The sequence below is a fragment of the Amblyraja radiata genome, chromosome 5 (assembly GCF_010909765.2).
Source record: "Amblyraja radiata isolate CabotCenter1 chromosome 5, sAmbRad1.1.pri, whole genome shotgun sequence".
NCBI classification, from domain to species: Eukaryota; Metazoa; Chordata; class Chondrichthyes; order Rajiformes; family Rajidae; genus Amblyraja; species Amblyraja radiata.
Genome location: NC_045960.1, coordinates 63,675,705 through 63,691,219, shown reverse-complemented (window position 1 = coordinate 63,691,219; position 15,515 = coordinate 63,675,705).

The following is a 15,515-nucleotide window of genomic DNA, read 5'->3' as shown; positions in this document are numbered from 1 at the left end:
GCATTTCTGGAGAGAAGGAATGGATGACGTTTCACGTCGAGACCCTTCTTCAGTATGTCTGAAGAAAGGTCTCGATCTGAAACGTCATCTAACTTTCAAGAGTTAGATTTAGCTCTTACGACTAAAGGAATCAAGGGATATGGGGAAAAAGCAGGAACGGGGTACTGATTTTAGATGATCAGCCATTGTTGAAATGATCAGACTCACACATAGTGATTAGAATCCAGTCTTTTATTAGCTACTCTGCGGAGGTAACACTTGGTGCTTTCGTCTCCATGCATAGGGGGGTTGCACGTAAGGTCACCGGGTCATAGGGCTCGACGCGCGGAGCCGCTAAATCCAACTGGAAGACATCCGTCACTTCCGGTATATGTTATTAATGCTAGAAACGCGTACATTCCTACCTGTTAAAAACCGCCAAAATGTTGAATTTTTGCGCTGAAAAAAATTGTGGGAGTCGGGGTAAGTGTGAGAGACATGTACCCAACTTTAGAATTCCAAACGTGAAGCAAAATGAAGGTATAGAGTGCGAGAACTTAAGGGACTACAGCAGCTAAAGTGCTTGGTAAACATTGAAAATATTGGGAATTATCGCATTTGCTCACTGCATTTCATCAAGTAAAGCATTATTTGTGTTTTTTCTTGATTCCTTTGGTATCTAAAAATTCTCAGAAGTGATAAATCTGGCTGTAAATTTTTCTTCAGATGCGTTTTCATTTTGTATGTAAAAACCCCCGAGAACCATGGGCGATTTAAAAAAATTACAGCCAGATTTATCACTTCTGAAACTTTTTAGATGCCAAAGGAATCAAGAAAAAACACAAATAATGCCTTACAAGATACAAGATACATTTAATTGTCACATGTGCCAGATGGCACAGTGAAATGAAATTCCCATACAGCCATACAATAAAAATAAAGAACACAACACACTATAGAATTTGACATAAAACATCCCCACACAGCAGAATCAAAGTTTCCCACTGTGTGGGAAGGCACCAAAGTCAGTCTCTTCCTCCACTGTTCCTCGTGGTCAGGGCCTCGTGGTCAGGGCCTTCCCAAGCCCTCCGCAGTTGCAGCTACGGGCGGCCCGATGTCCAGGACCGCTCGCCGTGGTGATACAAGTCCGACGTCGGGGCTGCGGGAGGTCCTCAGCGGCGTGGACACCAGAGTCGGCCCCCTCCTACCGGAGTCGGCGGCTTCCAAAGTCCGCAGGCCGCGCCGGGTGGAGACTGCTGCTGTAGACCTTCTGCAAGGCGCCTCAGGACTCCGCGATGACGGTCAGCGCCCCCCGCGTTGGAAGCTCTCCGCACCAGAGCTCCACGATGTTGGAGCAGCAGCCCAATGCTCCGGAGCTCCAAACGGCGACCCAGGTAGGCATCGCCCGCTCCACGGTGACTCCAGCGCTGCGCCGCCGCTGTAGCAGCCCTGGTCCGGTACTCGGTCCCCGGCAGGAAAGGCCGCTCCGATCCAGCTGGTAGGCCGCGAGGTGGGGGGCGAGGACGCGACTCGGAGAAATAGTCGCGTCCCCGCCAGGAAGAGACTGGGAGACGGTTTCCCCCTTACCCTGCCCCCCTCCCCCACATAAAAAAGTAAAAGTTTCCCCCTAAAACAGACTTTGGACTAACTGAAAATTAAAAAAAGATAGAAATGACAGACAGGCTGTAGGCAGAGGCTGCTGCCAGTGCAGCGCCCCTAGAGTTGTCTGTTGATGAAATGCATAGAGCAAACGGCCAATGTTCGCCAAGCACTCTGGCTGTTGTTGTCCCTTCAGCTCTCGCTTCTAATTACCGTCATTTCTCCTCACTTTTGGAATTCTGAGGTATGCTAAATGTCTCACACGCTTATCCCGATTTCCATAATTATTTACAGCGCAAAAATTGACAATTTCAGCGGGTTTTAACGGGCCCGCTATGCTGGAAACAATGGTAAGTGCCTACCTGCAGTTCATCACGTGTAATCCATTTGGAGTAGCGTAGCAACAGTACGGGTCATGGGTCATGACACGACTGCCGTGAAACCTCCATATAGTCTAAATGAGAGAGAGGGAGAGCTCACCAGCAAGCCTGTGGGCGGATCAACAGTATGAGTGACAATCTGGACTAGCCTACATAAGTAATGTGCAGAATGCATAATCTGTGTGGTAACATATATATGATATCGACACACTGATCTACATCATATTGAATGGCGGTTCTGACTCGGAAGATCACCAATGCCAAGGTTATTGCAAAAATCAACACCGGAGCTCACTGTAATGTTTTGTCCTTATCGGATTTCAAGAGAGTTTGAAAATCCGAAGTTGTTAAAAAAACAAGTGCCAAATTGTTTGAGCCGAATTCTGAACATCCACGAGAGAGAAGGTGAACAGCCGGCATTAGTTGTGCACATAGGCACAAACGACATCGGGAAGAAGAGGAAGGAGGTTCTCCAACATGAGTTCAGAGAGTTGGGAAGAAGACTGAAAGGCCGGACTTCTAGGGTGGTTATCTCTGGATTGCTTCCAGTACCTCGTGCTAGTGAGGACAGGAACAGGGAGATAGGGGATCTGAATGTGTGGCTGAGAGGCTGGAGCAGGGAGCAAGGATTTAGATTTATAGACCACTGGGATCTCTTCTGGGGTAGGGGTGACCTGTACAAAAGGGACGGGTTACACCTTAACTGGAGGGGGACCGACATTCTGGCAGGCAGGTTTGCTAGGGCTACACGTGTGGGTTTAAACTAAATAGTGGGGGGGAGGGGGGATTGACAAATTGGGAGTATAAAGATGGAGTTGAAGGGGTAGTGGCTACAGGAAAAATTACAAAAGATTCTCAAATTAATGGGGAGGAAAGCTTGAGAATGGACAACAGAGTAAGGTCATGGCCAAGTGCGAGGGGGGAAGTGAATACGGAGGTCAAAGTGCTGTATATGAATGCGTGAAGTATAGTGGACGAGCTTGAGGCTCAGTTAGAAACTGGCAAGTATGATGTTGTGAGAATTACTGAGACATAGCTGCAAGAGGGCCAGGGCTGGCAACTGAATATTCAAGGGTATACCTCCTATCGAAAAGACAGACAGGTGGGCAGAGGGGGTGGGGTTGCCCTGTTGGTGAGGAATTAAATTCAGTCCCTTGCAAGTGGTGACATTGAAACAGGAGATGTGGAGTCAATATGGATAGAACTAAGGAATTGTAAGGGTAAAAATACCCTAATGGGACTAATCTACAGGCCCTCAAACAGTAGCCTGGACATAGGGCGCAAGTTGAATCAGGAGCTAAAATTGGCATGTAGTAAAAGTAATGCTGTGGTTGTTATGGGAGATTTCAACATGCAGGTAGACAGGGAAAATCAGGTTGGTACTGGACCCCAAGAAAGGGACTTTGTAGAGTGCCTTCGTGATGGATTCTTTGAACAGCTTGTATTGGAGCCTACCAGGGAGAAGGCAATTCTGGATTTAGTGTTATGTAATGAACCGGATTTGATAAAGGACCTCGAGGTTAATGAGCCATTAGGAGGCAGTGACCATAACATGGTCAGGTTTAATCTACAATTGGAGAGGGAGAAGAGTAGATCGGAGGTGTCAGTGTTGCAGTTGAATAAAGGGGACTATGGGGCCATGAGGGAGGAGCTGGCCAAAGTTGACTGGAAAGATACACTAGCAGGGATGACAGTGGAACAGAAATGGCAGGTGTTTCTAGGAATAATACAGAAGGTGCAGGATCAGTTCATTCCTAGGAGGAAGAAAGATTCCAAGGGGAGAAAGGGACGACCACGGCTGACAAGGGACGTCAGGGACAATGTAAAAATTAAAGCGAAGAAGTACAACGTAGCAAAGATGAGCGGGAAGCACGAGGATTGGGTAATGTTTAAAGAACAACAGAAGATAACCAAAAAGACAATACAGGGAGAAAAGATGAGGTACGAAGGTAAGCTAGCCAAGAATATAAAGCAGGATAGTAAAAGCTTCATATACAAACAACCCAACATACCATATTAGTAGTATCTCAGATCACTCTCCGTTGACATTTTCAGTAAAATTTGAGGGAATGCCGGGTAAAAAAAAATTTTGGAGATTTAATACACATATTTTAAATAACGTGCAAGGCTATCTATATTTAAAACAACAAATGAAACTTTTTTTCGATACAAATGATATACCAGGTACTTTGCCTTCTTTATTATGGGAAACTTTTAAGGCATTTATGAGAGGAATTATAATTTCATATCAAAGTTTTCAAAATAAAAAGAATAAGACAGAACAAATGTTGTTAGAACAAGAAATCAGGGAGTTAGAGTTAGATAATGCTAAAGATTCCACGACAGATAAACACAATAAGATAATATTACTGAAATTTAAACTTAATCGAATTTTATCGGCAAGAGTAATAAGACTATTCCAAATTACAAAACAGGAACATTTTGAGTTTGGTGACAAACCACATAAGCTTTTAGCTCGCCAATTGAAAAAACAAGAAAAGGAAAATACTATAACCAAAATTAAATCAGAGAAAGGTGAATTACTAATACTACCTAAAGATATTAATAATAGATTTGCTCAATTTTACCAAAACTTATATACATCTAAAATTAAAATAGAAGATAGTAAAATAAAAATGTTTCTAGATAACTGTAATCTTCCAATACTGGACCTTTTGGAACAAGAGGAACTAGGAGCTCAAATTACAATCAAAGAAATAGGTGAAACAATAAAATCGCTGAAAAATGGTAAGACACCGGGACCAGATGGTTTTAATAATGAATTTTATAAAAAATTTCATGAGATAACGACCCCTTATTTATTTAATTTATACTCCCATGCTTTTAAAGAAAACAAACTACCTGAAACACTATTACGCTTATTCCAAAAAAAAGATAAAGATTTAGAAGAACCGGGCTCATACAGAGCTATATCACTTTTAAATACAGATCAGAAAATTTTAGCAAAGATTTTAGCAAGAAGATTAAGCAAATATATGAGTAAATTGATAAACCCTGATCAAACGGGGTTTATACCTAAAAGATACTCATTTAATCATCTGAGACGTCTGTTTAATATAATGTACTCGCATAAAGTAGAGGAAGAAGATATATCAATTATTTCTTTGGATGCAGAGAAAGCATTTGATCAGGTAGAGTGGCAATACTTATATAAAGTACTACAAAAATTTAATATGCGAGAGAATTTCATAACATGGATAAAATTATTATATGATAAACCGATGGCAAGAATTTTAACTAATAACATGTTATCTCAAAAATTTCAACTATCAAGGGGTAATAGGCAGGGATGTGCATTATCACCCCTGCTATTTGCCCTTATGATAGAACCCCTGGCTGAAAGTATAAGAATTCATCCGAATATTCAGGGCTATAATCCCAGGGACTCAAAGAATAAAATCTCATTATATGCAGACGATATACTTTTATATATTACAAAGTCACAAACGAGCATACCAAATTTATTAAATTTAATAGAGGAATTTGGGTCTTTTTCTGGATATAGAATAAACTGGAATAAAAGTGAAATCATGACATTAAAACCTCAAGAACCTACACACTTATTGAAGTTCCCCTTTAAAATCGCAACAGAAAAATTTAAATATTTGGGTATTCAGATTACTAGAAAATATAAAGCATTATTCAACGCTAATTTCATACCTTTATTAAATAAACTTAATACGCTGATTAAATTTTGGAAAACACTTCCCTTATCATTATTAGGTAGAATAAATGCAATAAAAATGATCTTCCTACCACAATTACTATACCTATTTCAGTCTATACCGGTATATATACCAAAATATTTTTTTTTTAAATTAGACTCTAATATTACTAATTATATTTGGGACTATAGATCACATAGAATCACAAAAAAACACTTATGTAAACCAAAAGAGGTCGGGGGACTTTCACTTCCGAATTTTATGTATTATTACTGGGCAGTGCATATTAAGAATATGATTTATTGGTTGGATAGTTCTACCCAACAGACAGAATGGATAAAAATGGAGAAGGAGGATTGCCATCCTTGTAATATAGGAACGATCCTCTTCTCCCCAAAAGAACTGAATAACACAATATATAAGAAGAACCCAATTAGATATGGTACAATAAGAAATTGGAAATAAATAAAATTATCTTTAAAATTAAGAAATCTAAGATTGTTAATGCCAATAGCGAATAACCCTTTATTTAAACCATCTCTTATTGATAAGACATATAACCAATGGGAAAGTCTCGGAATTAGAAGGATCGGGGATATGTACGAAATGGGAAACCTACTATCATTCCAACAATTACAATTAAAATTTAAATTGAAAAACAACCAATATTTTAAATATCTTCAGATTTGCGATTTCATGAAAAAATATATACAAGGATATCAAAAAATAGCCTCTGAAGTATTGGAAGAAGCAATGAATATTGAAGCTGACTCACAAAAATTAATATCATATTTATATAATAGTATTCTAAATATAGACCTACCATCGACAGAGGTACTTAGAGAAGAGTGGGAACGGGAACTAATGATAAAAATCACGAAGGTTACATGGGAAAAATACTTGATATATATTCACAAATGTTCAATTAATGTAAGACATAATCTAATTCAATTTAAAATTGTACATAGATTATATTATTCAAAAACAAGATTGAACAAATTTTATCCAAATATATCCGCCACTTGTGATAAATGTCTAGCCCAAAATGCAACTATAACACACTCCTTAGTTTCCTGCATAAAACTTTATAGATTTTGGAATTATATTTTTGAAATATTTACAAAATTATTCAAGACAAGAATGGAACCTAACACTGAAATGATTATATTTGGCGTAATGGAAGATGGGAATAAATTGAACACATCTCAAAATCTATTCTTTAACTATGGTTTAATAATAGCGAAAAAATTAATACTTCAATTTTGGAAGGGTACATCAATACCAACGCTTAAAATGTGGATTGCAAGTATGTTGGACACCGCTCATCTTGAGGAAATGCGATTCCTCCTAATGGATAAATCAGACCAATTCATAACGAGTTGGTCTCCATTCGTCGTTTTTTTGGAATCATATGGTGCAACACAATTGTAAAAAATAACTGTTTCAGGACTGGACGAGGGTTGGTCAAGATTATAAATAATGATCTCCTTTTTTTATTTTATTTTCTTTTTTCTATTTTCTCTTTCTCAACTTTCTTCATTTACTCATTTTCTTTCTTCACACACTATATATTTCACATCTTTCTATCCTTTACTATCTAACTTCTTTTACTTATTCTAATCTTTTTTCAATGTAACAAAAAAAAAAAAAGAAGTTGTACATAAAATGTATTATGAAAATATATATTAGGCACTTTGGTGCCATATGATTGTACTTCTAATAAAATAAAATTTAAAAAAAATAAAATAAAAAAAAAGCTTCTTTAGGTATGTGAAGAGGAAAAAATTAGTTAAGTCCAAAGTTGGACCCTTGAAGACTGAAAAAGGTGAATTTATTATGGGGAACAAGGAAATGGCAGATGAGGAACAGGTACTTTGGATCTGTCTTCACTAAGGAGGACACAAACAATCTTCCTGATATAGTAGTTGCCAGAGGATCTGGGGTGACAGAGGAACTGAAGGAAATCCACATTAGGCAGGAAATGTTGTTGGATAGACTGATGGGACTGAAGGCTGATAAATCCCCAGGGCCTGATGGTCTGCATCCCAGGGTACTTAAGGAAGTGGCTCTAGAAATCATGGATGCATTGGTAATAATTTTCCAATGTTCTATTGACTCAGGATCAGTTCTTGTGGATTGGAGGGTAGCTAATGTTATCCCACTTTTTAAGAAAGGCGGTAGAGAGAAAACGGTGAATTATACACCAGTTAGCCTGACATCAGTGGTGGGGAAGATGCTGGAGTCAATTTTAAAAGATGAGATAGCCGCACATTTGGATAGCAGTAACAGGATCGGTCCGAGTCAGCATGGATTTACGAAGGGGAGATCATGCTTGACTAATCTTCTGGAATTTTCTGAAGATTGAACTAGGAATATGGACAAGGGAGAGCCAGTGGATGTAGTGTACCTGAACTTTCAGAAAGCATTTGATAAGGTCCCACATATGAGATTAGTTGGAAGGATTAGGGCACATGGTATTGGGGGTAGAGTGCTAACATGGATAGAGAAGTGGTTGGCAGACAGGAAACAAAGAGTAGGGATTAATGGGTCCCTTTTAGAATGGCAGGCCGTGACTAGTGGGGTACCTCAAGGCTCGGTACTGGGACTGCAGATATTTACAATATACATCAATGATTTGGATGAAGGGATTCAAAGTAACATTAGCAAATTTGCAGATGACACAAAGCTGGCAGTGTGAACTGTGAGGAGGATGCTATGAGAATGCAGGGTGACTTGGACAGGTTGGGGGAGTGGGCAGATGCATGGCAGATGAAGTTTAATGCGGATAAATGTGAGGTTATCCACTTTGGTAGCAAAAACAGGAAGGCAGATTACTATCTAAACGGCGTCAAGTTGGGAAAAGGGGAAGTACAACGGGATCTGGGGGTCCTTGTACATCAGTCTATGAAAGGAAGCATGCAGGTACAGCAGGCAGTGAAGAAAGCGAATGGCATGTTGGCCTTTATAACAAGAGGAATCGAATATAGGAGCAAAGAGGTGCTTCTGCAGTTGTACAGAGCCCTAGTGAGACCACACTTGGAGTATTGTGTGCAGTTTTGGTCCCCTAATTTGAGGAAGGACATTCTTGCTATTGAGGGAGTGCAGCATAGGTTTACAAGGTTAATTCCCGGGATGGCGGGACTGTCATATGCTGAGAGAATGGAGCAGCTGGGCTTGTACATGTTGATTCTCGTTTTTCTCTTACATCGGTTGTTTCGACAATAATCGACCGGACACCGGGGTTGCTTTAAACGTACGTTTATTCAGCAGGAGTCTTTACACAGGTTAACAACCTAGCAAAGAGTCAAGCTCTCTGCCCTTATTCGTAATGCCTTATATACTTTAATGCTACGGTTTATCACATAGAAACATAAAAAATAGGTGCAGGAGTAGGCCATTCGGCCCTTCGAGCCTGCATTCGAAGGGAATGAGATTAGTGGGAAAGATTAGGGCACATGGTATTGGGGGTAGAGTGCTAACATGGATAGAGAAGTGGCTAATCAATATGATTATGGCTGATCATCCAACTCAGTATCCCGTACCTGCCTTCTCTCCATACCCCCTGATCCCTTTATCCACAAGGGCCACATCTAACTTCCTCTTAAATATAGCCAATGAACTGGCCTCAACTGGCCTCAACTACCCTCTGTGGCAGAGAGTTCCAGAGATTCACCACTCTCTGTGTGAAATTTTTTTTTTTCTCATCTCGGTCCTAAAGGATTTCCCCTCTATCCTTAAGCTGTGACCCCTTGTCCTGGACTTAGAAACATAGAAACATAGAAAGTAGGTGCGAGAGTAGACCACCAGGTCCGTCGAGCCCGCACCGCCATTCGCTCATGGCTGAACACTAAACAGACACACTTACCCACAAACAGTAGACACAAGACACAGAACACAAGACACTACCCTCCCCTTTATACCGCTATCACCCCTCTCCACCCCAAGAACCGCGTGATCTCCTGGGGGAGGCAAAAAACCGGATAAAAACCCAGGTCCAATTCGGGAAAAAAATCCGGGAAATTCCTCTCCGACCCCAATCCAGGCGATCGACACTTGTCCAGGAGATCACTCAGGTCTTACTATACTAACCATACCTAGGTCCATATCCCTGCCCTCTCCCCGTAGCCCCTTATCCCCTTGGCAGCTAAAAAACCATCTATTTTAGACTTAAATATATTTAATGTTTCTGCTTCCACTGCTCCCTGGGGCAGTGAATTCCATAAATTAACCACCCTCTGGGTGAAGAAGTTCTTCCTCATCTCAGTTCTAAAAGAGCCCCCCTTTATTCTGCAACTATGTCCCCTAGTTCTAGTCTCCCCGATCATTGGGAACATCCTCGGTGCATCCACCCGATCAAGGCCCCTCACGATCTTATATGTTTCAATGAGATCGCCTCTCATTCTTCTAAACTCCAAAGAGTAGAGTTCCAGCCTACTTAACCTTTCCTCATATGTCAATCCCCTCATTGCAGGAATTAATCTTGTAAACCTACAAGACTTCCCCAACATCGGGAACAATCTTCCTGCATCTAGCCTGTCCAACCCCTTAAGAATTTTGTATGTTTCTATAAGATCCCCCCTCAATCTCCTAAATTCTAGCGAGTACAAGCCGAGTCTATCCGGTCTTTCTTCATATGAAAGTCCTGATATCCCAGGAATCAGTCTGGTGAACCTTCTCTGCACTCCCTCTATGGCAATAATGTCCTTCCTCAGATTTGGAGACCAAAACTGTACGCAATACTCCAGGTGTGGTCGCACCAAGACCCTGTACAACTGCAGTAGAACCTCCCTGCTACTATACTCAAATCCTTTTGCTATGAATGCTAACATACCATTCGCTTTCTTCACTGCCTGCTGCACCAGCATGCCTACTTTCAATCGGTCACTTTCAGATCAGTCTGAAGAAGGGTTTCGGCCCGAAATGTCGCCTATTTCCTTCGCTCCATAGATGCTGCTGCACCCGCTGAGTTTCTCCAGCATTTTTGTGTACCTTCTGCCTACTTTCAATGACTGGTGTACCATGACACCAAGGTCTCGTTGCATCACCTCCCATATTCCCCAATCAAGCAACAGACACGTACGCAATGGTCAAGATAACAGGTACGTACATATTAGGAGATGTTATTTAGTGGAACAATACTAGAGCTCAGACAGGTACATTCCTCAGTCTTCCCAGACGAGGCCGATTGTATATTCCTCAACCTTGTCAGACGGGTGCGTGTAATACCCTAGTCGCGAATATGCAGTAACTGCAAGACAATGTGTATTTCCCTGACCACAACTTCCTGAAACCTGCAGCTACATTTTCAGCAACTTTGGTCAGCAGCCATTTCATGTTTTAATCCACTCCACCTGGCCACCCATTTTACCTTCACAGAACAATTTTACAGCATTTATTCAAGATTTACATTCACATTCCCCCCTTTTGCCATTCTTATGGCAACACTCATAGTCCATTTAAAAGTCCCATTCGCCGAATCTCGTAACCTTCTAATTCCCTGGCCATGGCCTCTTGGGCCATCCGGCCCTTGTCCTCCAATTCTCCTTCCTCACTCACTTCATCGTCTTCTCTGTCGTTGGGGAATGGTAACAGTCTCTCCTGCTCACGCTGTAATATCTTCATTCGTACAGAATTTTTAGCTTCCTCGGGGGTGGGCCCCAAACCCGATAAAGCCACCATTAATCGGGCTATGATGCATTTCACAATGGCAATCCCCACAAATAAGCAAGTAACTACTATAGCAGCATAGATGGCCATGCTGATAATCCAGTGATTTAATCCCCCAAATCTCCAATTCTCCCATCCCTGGTTTTCATTTATTCCATCCAAAAAGGTGGTAATCTCTTTCTGGTGTTGGGTGATGTTGCTAGTCCTGTCTTGAACCCCCATCATACATTTCCCTTTAATGACGGTACAGGTCCCCCCTTCTCTAGCCAATAAGTAATCGAGCGCATATCTATTTTGTAGGGAAAACATCCTCATTTCGGCCATCTGGGTTTTTAACTGCCTCCTGCATTGCCCAGAATTGTCAGGCCACAAACAAGGTAATTTTGTTTTTTGGCTGCTTCACCTCCACCCACTCCTCCCATGGTTAGCATGCTTAATAATCCGCATCCGATGGCATATCCGTGGGTAGCTCCCCATACCCCTGGATTTCTCCATTGCGCGCAAAACTCGGCCGACACCGTCCTTCGACGAACCCGAGCCATGGGTTTAGTCCATTGCTCGGGACAAGGTACCGTGGTTGGCACCAATGCTCCAACTGCCACGTTCTTGGGGAAAGGGGGTTTTAGGATATTGGTTCCTTTCCCATTAAAGAAGAAGTAATATCCTTCCTCCGTATATAATGATCCATTACAGCCCCTTCGGGTATTAATGACTTCTCCCCCTCCAGACCAGTCCCTCCACGCTTCACTGATCCCATTGCTATAACTGGGGATTGGCAGGTGATGGGATCCTACTGTCAGATGGGTCTCGTTAGTCCATCCACACAACAGCTGAAATCCAGCATTTACAGGGATACAGTCCTTAGACACCTTACATTGGACTCCTTTATAGGTAAGGTTACATGTGGAGCCGTGAACTTGCAGAGCGCAAGTGAGGTTATTTTTAACATTTATGACTATACACCCGTGTCCTTGGTTACTAAAACAATTTTCATATTGCCTGTTGTCATTATTGGTGGTGAAGTTACATGGCCTAGCCGGTGCTCTTGACGCCGTCCTAGATCCATTATAGCAAATGTCGTAGGAGTGGTTATTGTTCTTAGGGAGCGGTAAGCAGTTGGCCGGTGGAGCGAGAAGCCTATCATAGCTGATGCTAACAGGCTTGACAGGGACCGGTATTTTTTTCCTGGCACTTCACCAGTCGTTCAGTTCTGCCCCATGCAGGGGATGGGGTAAACAGGGAGGTAACTGATGTCATTCATGGATAACAAACCACCTGCCCCTTCCCGAATAGCTCGTTGTGTGCCTGGATAAATAGATTGGAGTTTTCTCGTTCCCCTTTCTTTCCTCGTTTGTTCCGTCCATATTCAGGCTTTGTCCATTTCCAACCGAAACCGATTAACCCTGCTGTGATCGCCACACATATTAATGCCACGAAGACCCTCATCTTAGCGGTTTATGTCGTATCTTCAAACACAAGGGAGGGAAAAAGAAAAGAACGTGCAATTTCATAGCAAAATTAATTCGTACCAAAGATTATAGAGGAGCAAGATAAACCACTCGACGAAAAAGCTAAGTACGGTCATGGGCTCATGGGTAATTTGTGGCGCGCCATTTTGGGAATCATAGATATTAGGGTTTTTTTTTGAATGGGCTGCTGTCATGGCGCCCACATCTACACGCGTAGCGAGCCGTTCTGCTATAGTGTTCGAATCGCCAATGTAAGCGATTCAAGCACTTTATAGCAGTGTTTCTTCAGGTTCCCCACTAAAGACGAAAGGTAAGAACAAATTAGAACTTTCTGTCTTGAGGCCGATCTCTTCCGATAGCTCAGATCGCGGAGCCGGGGGTCGCCAGAAGAATTGCTCTGATCGCTGGCCCGCGGACTATAACACCCTGAAGCCGCGGTGTGTGGAGCTTCTAGTCGCGGGGGCAGCATGCACTTTCCCTCGCGGAGTCTGGGATTCCTCGCCGGAGAAAAGCGCCGGCCCGCGGCCTATAACATCATGAAGCCCCGGTCTCCGGTAGGAGGCAGCCGATTCAGGACCTCCAAGCAGCGGAGATCCCGAATCGGCTTGTGTTTAAGCCGGTTTGAAATAATGTTTAAAATACAGGATAAATTGTGTTAAATATACACAATGTACACGGATTAATTGTGTTTAAGCCGGTTTGAAATAATGTTTAAAATACACGATAAATGCTATTAAATATACACAATGTTGGTATATCCCTTTTATCTCTTTTTTTACTTTTAATATATCTTCTGTTTTCTTTTTCTCTTTTTCTTTTTCTATGGCTTACTTCTTAATTCTTTTTCGAATTTTTCGTGTCTAAGGGTCTCCTTTGATCACTCTTTCACACACTTATTATCCTATTTCACTCTCTTTACTTTTCTGCTTTTTAAAGTTTAAAATATGAAGTGGTACAGGAAATGTATTATGTTATTTTTGGCATATTATTGTAATGTACACTACTTCTAATAAATATATATATACAATGTACACGGATCAATGGTGTTTAAAATACATGATAAATGGTGTTAAATATACACAATGTACACGGATCAATGGTGTTTAAAATACATGATAAATAGAGTTATAGGGAACAACGACATGCCATGAGGAGCACACATTAAAGCCTTAATTTCCTTCCCAATGTATGATGACTGTAACATATATAAATCTATTCTTATGATCCCGACAATGTATTATATTATATAAGACATTTTTTGGTACATGAGCAAGTTATTAGAAAGTCTTCTTTTATAGATCTAGACTTAGCACAATAATAAAGGTAGACAAAAATACTGGAGCATTTTTGTCTACCTTCGATATTCCAGCATCTGCAGTTCTTCTTAAACAATAATAAAGGTATCAATTTTTACACTGCTGTACATTTTTGGTTTTGTTCTTGTCGTAAGGCATGCATGGTATTGTAAGCTCTTCTACATTTAAGATAAGTCAAGTCAAGAGAGTTTATTGTCATGTGTCCCAGATAGGACAATGAAATTCTTGCTTTGCTTCAGCACAACAGAATATAGTAGGCATGAATACAGAATATATTCAGTAGGCATAAATTGACCTACTAGAGGAAAAATGCATCTTCAATATACATGTCTCTCCCCACCCCTGAAAACAATTGCAATTAAGTGACATATCATCCATTCTGCAGTTATGTAGTTATAATCAGATTTGTTCTTATGTTAATTCTATATGATATTTTACTGTAATTTCAGATGTTGACAGTGGGTCCAGAATACTTGTTGATAAGATCTCCTATAGGGAACTACGGAGTACTTGTCAAAGAACTGCCGTCTTTGTTCTGAACACCCTGTATATCTCACACATAAAACAATAAATTATGTAAATCTTACCATAAATGACAGAAATAAAAAGTGTTATCCTTGTTCATGAAATTTGTTGTAGAACGATTTAAAAATGAGTGGATTGATGCAATATACTGCTAACCCACAAATGTTTAGTTATGAGATATTCACATTTAAAAACTCACCCAGAGCTCGGGTGGCTGCGAGCGGCTGCCGGGCCTGGACAGTGGAACTGCAGCTAGACCAGGGGCTCGCAGGTGACCTGGGAACTGCAGCTAGTCCCGGAGGGTCCTGGCCCCTAGGCAAAAAAGGCTGCGGACCCCTGGACTAAACCAAACCCTCGATTCTGTCCCGCCATCATTTTTTCAAAATTTAGTAACTCAAATGGTGGTGCGTCTTCATTGCCGGGAAATACGGTAACTCATTTCCCTCAAATATACGTAGATTTCCCTCAAATATATGTTAAATTAAAAACTAAAATATGGTAGCAATGCAGTTTTCATGTCTAATGCTCGCACTTCTCCATAAATGTAGGTGTGTATACACTATATTTCTTTACACTAATATAGAATGAAAAAATATCTTGGCATGTGTTCATTTTTATCTATTCACAATATTAGGATTTCAGAGAGAGAGGTTGAATGAAAGAAAAAAAAGTTCAACAAAATTGGGAGATCACAAGAAAGAAACTAGAGAAACATACATATGTGTGTGTTATATATTTATATACATATATATCACACATATATACGCATCATATATATCTATATATGTGTGTTTATATATATATATATATTATCTTATATATATATATATATATATATATATATATATATATATAAGAAACTAGAAAAATATGTATGTGTTATATAATTATATA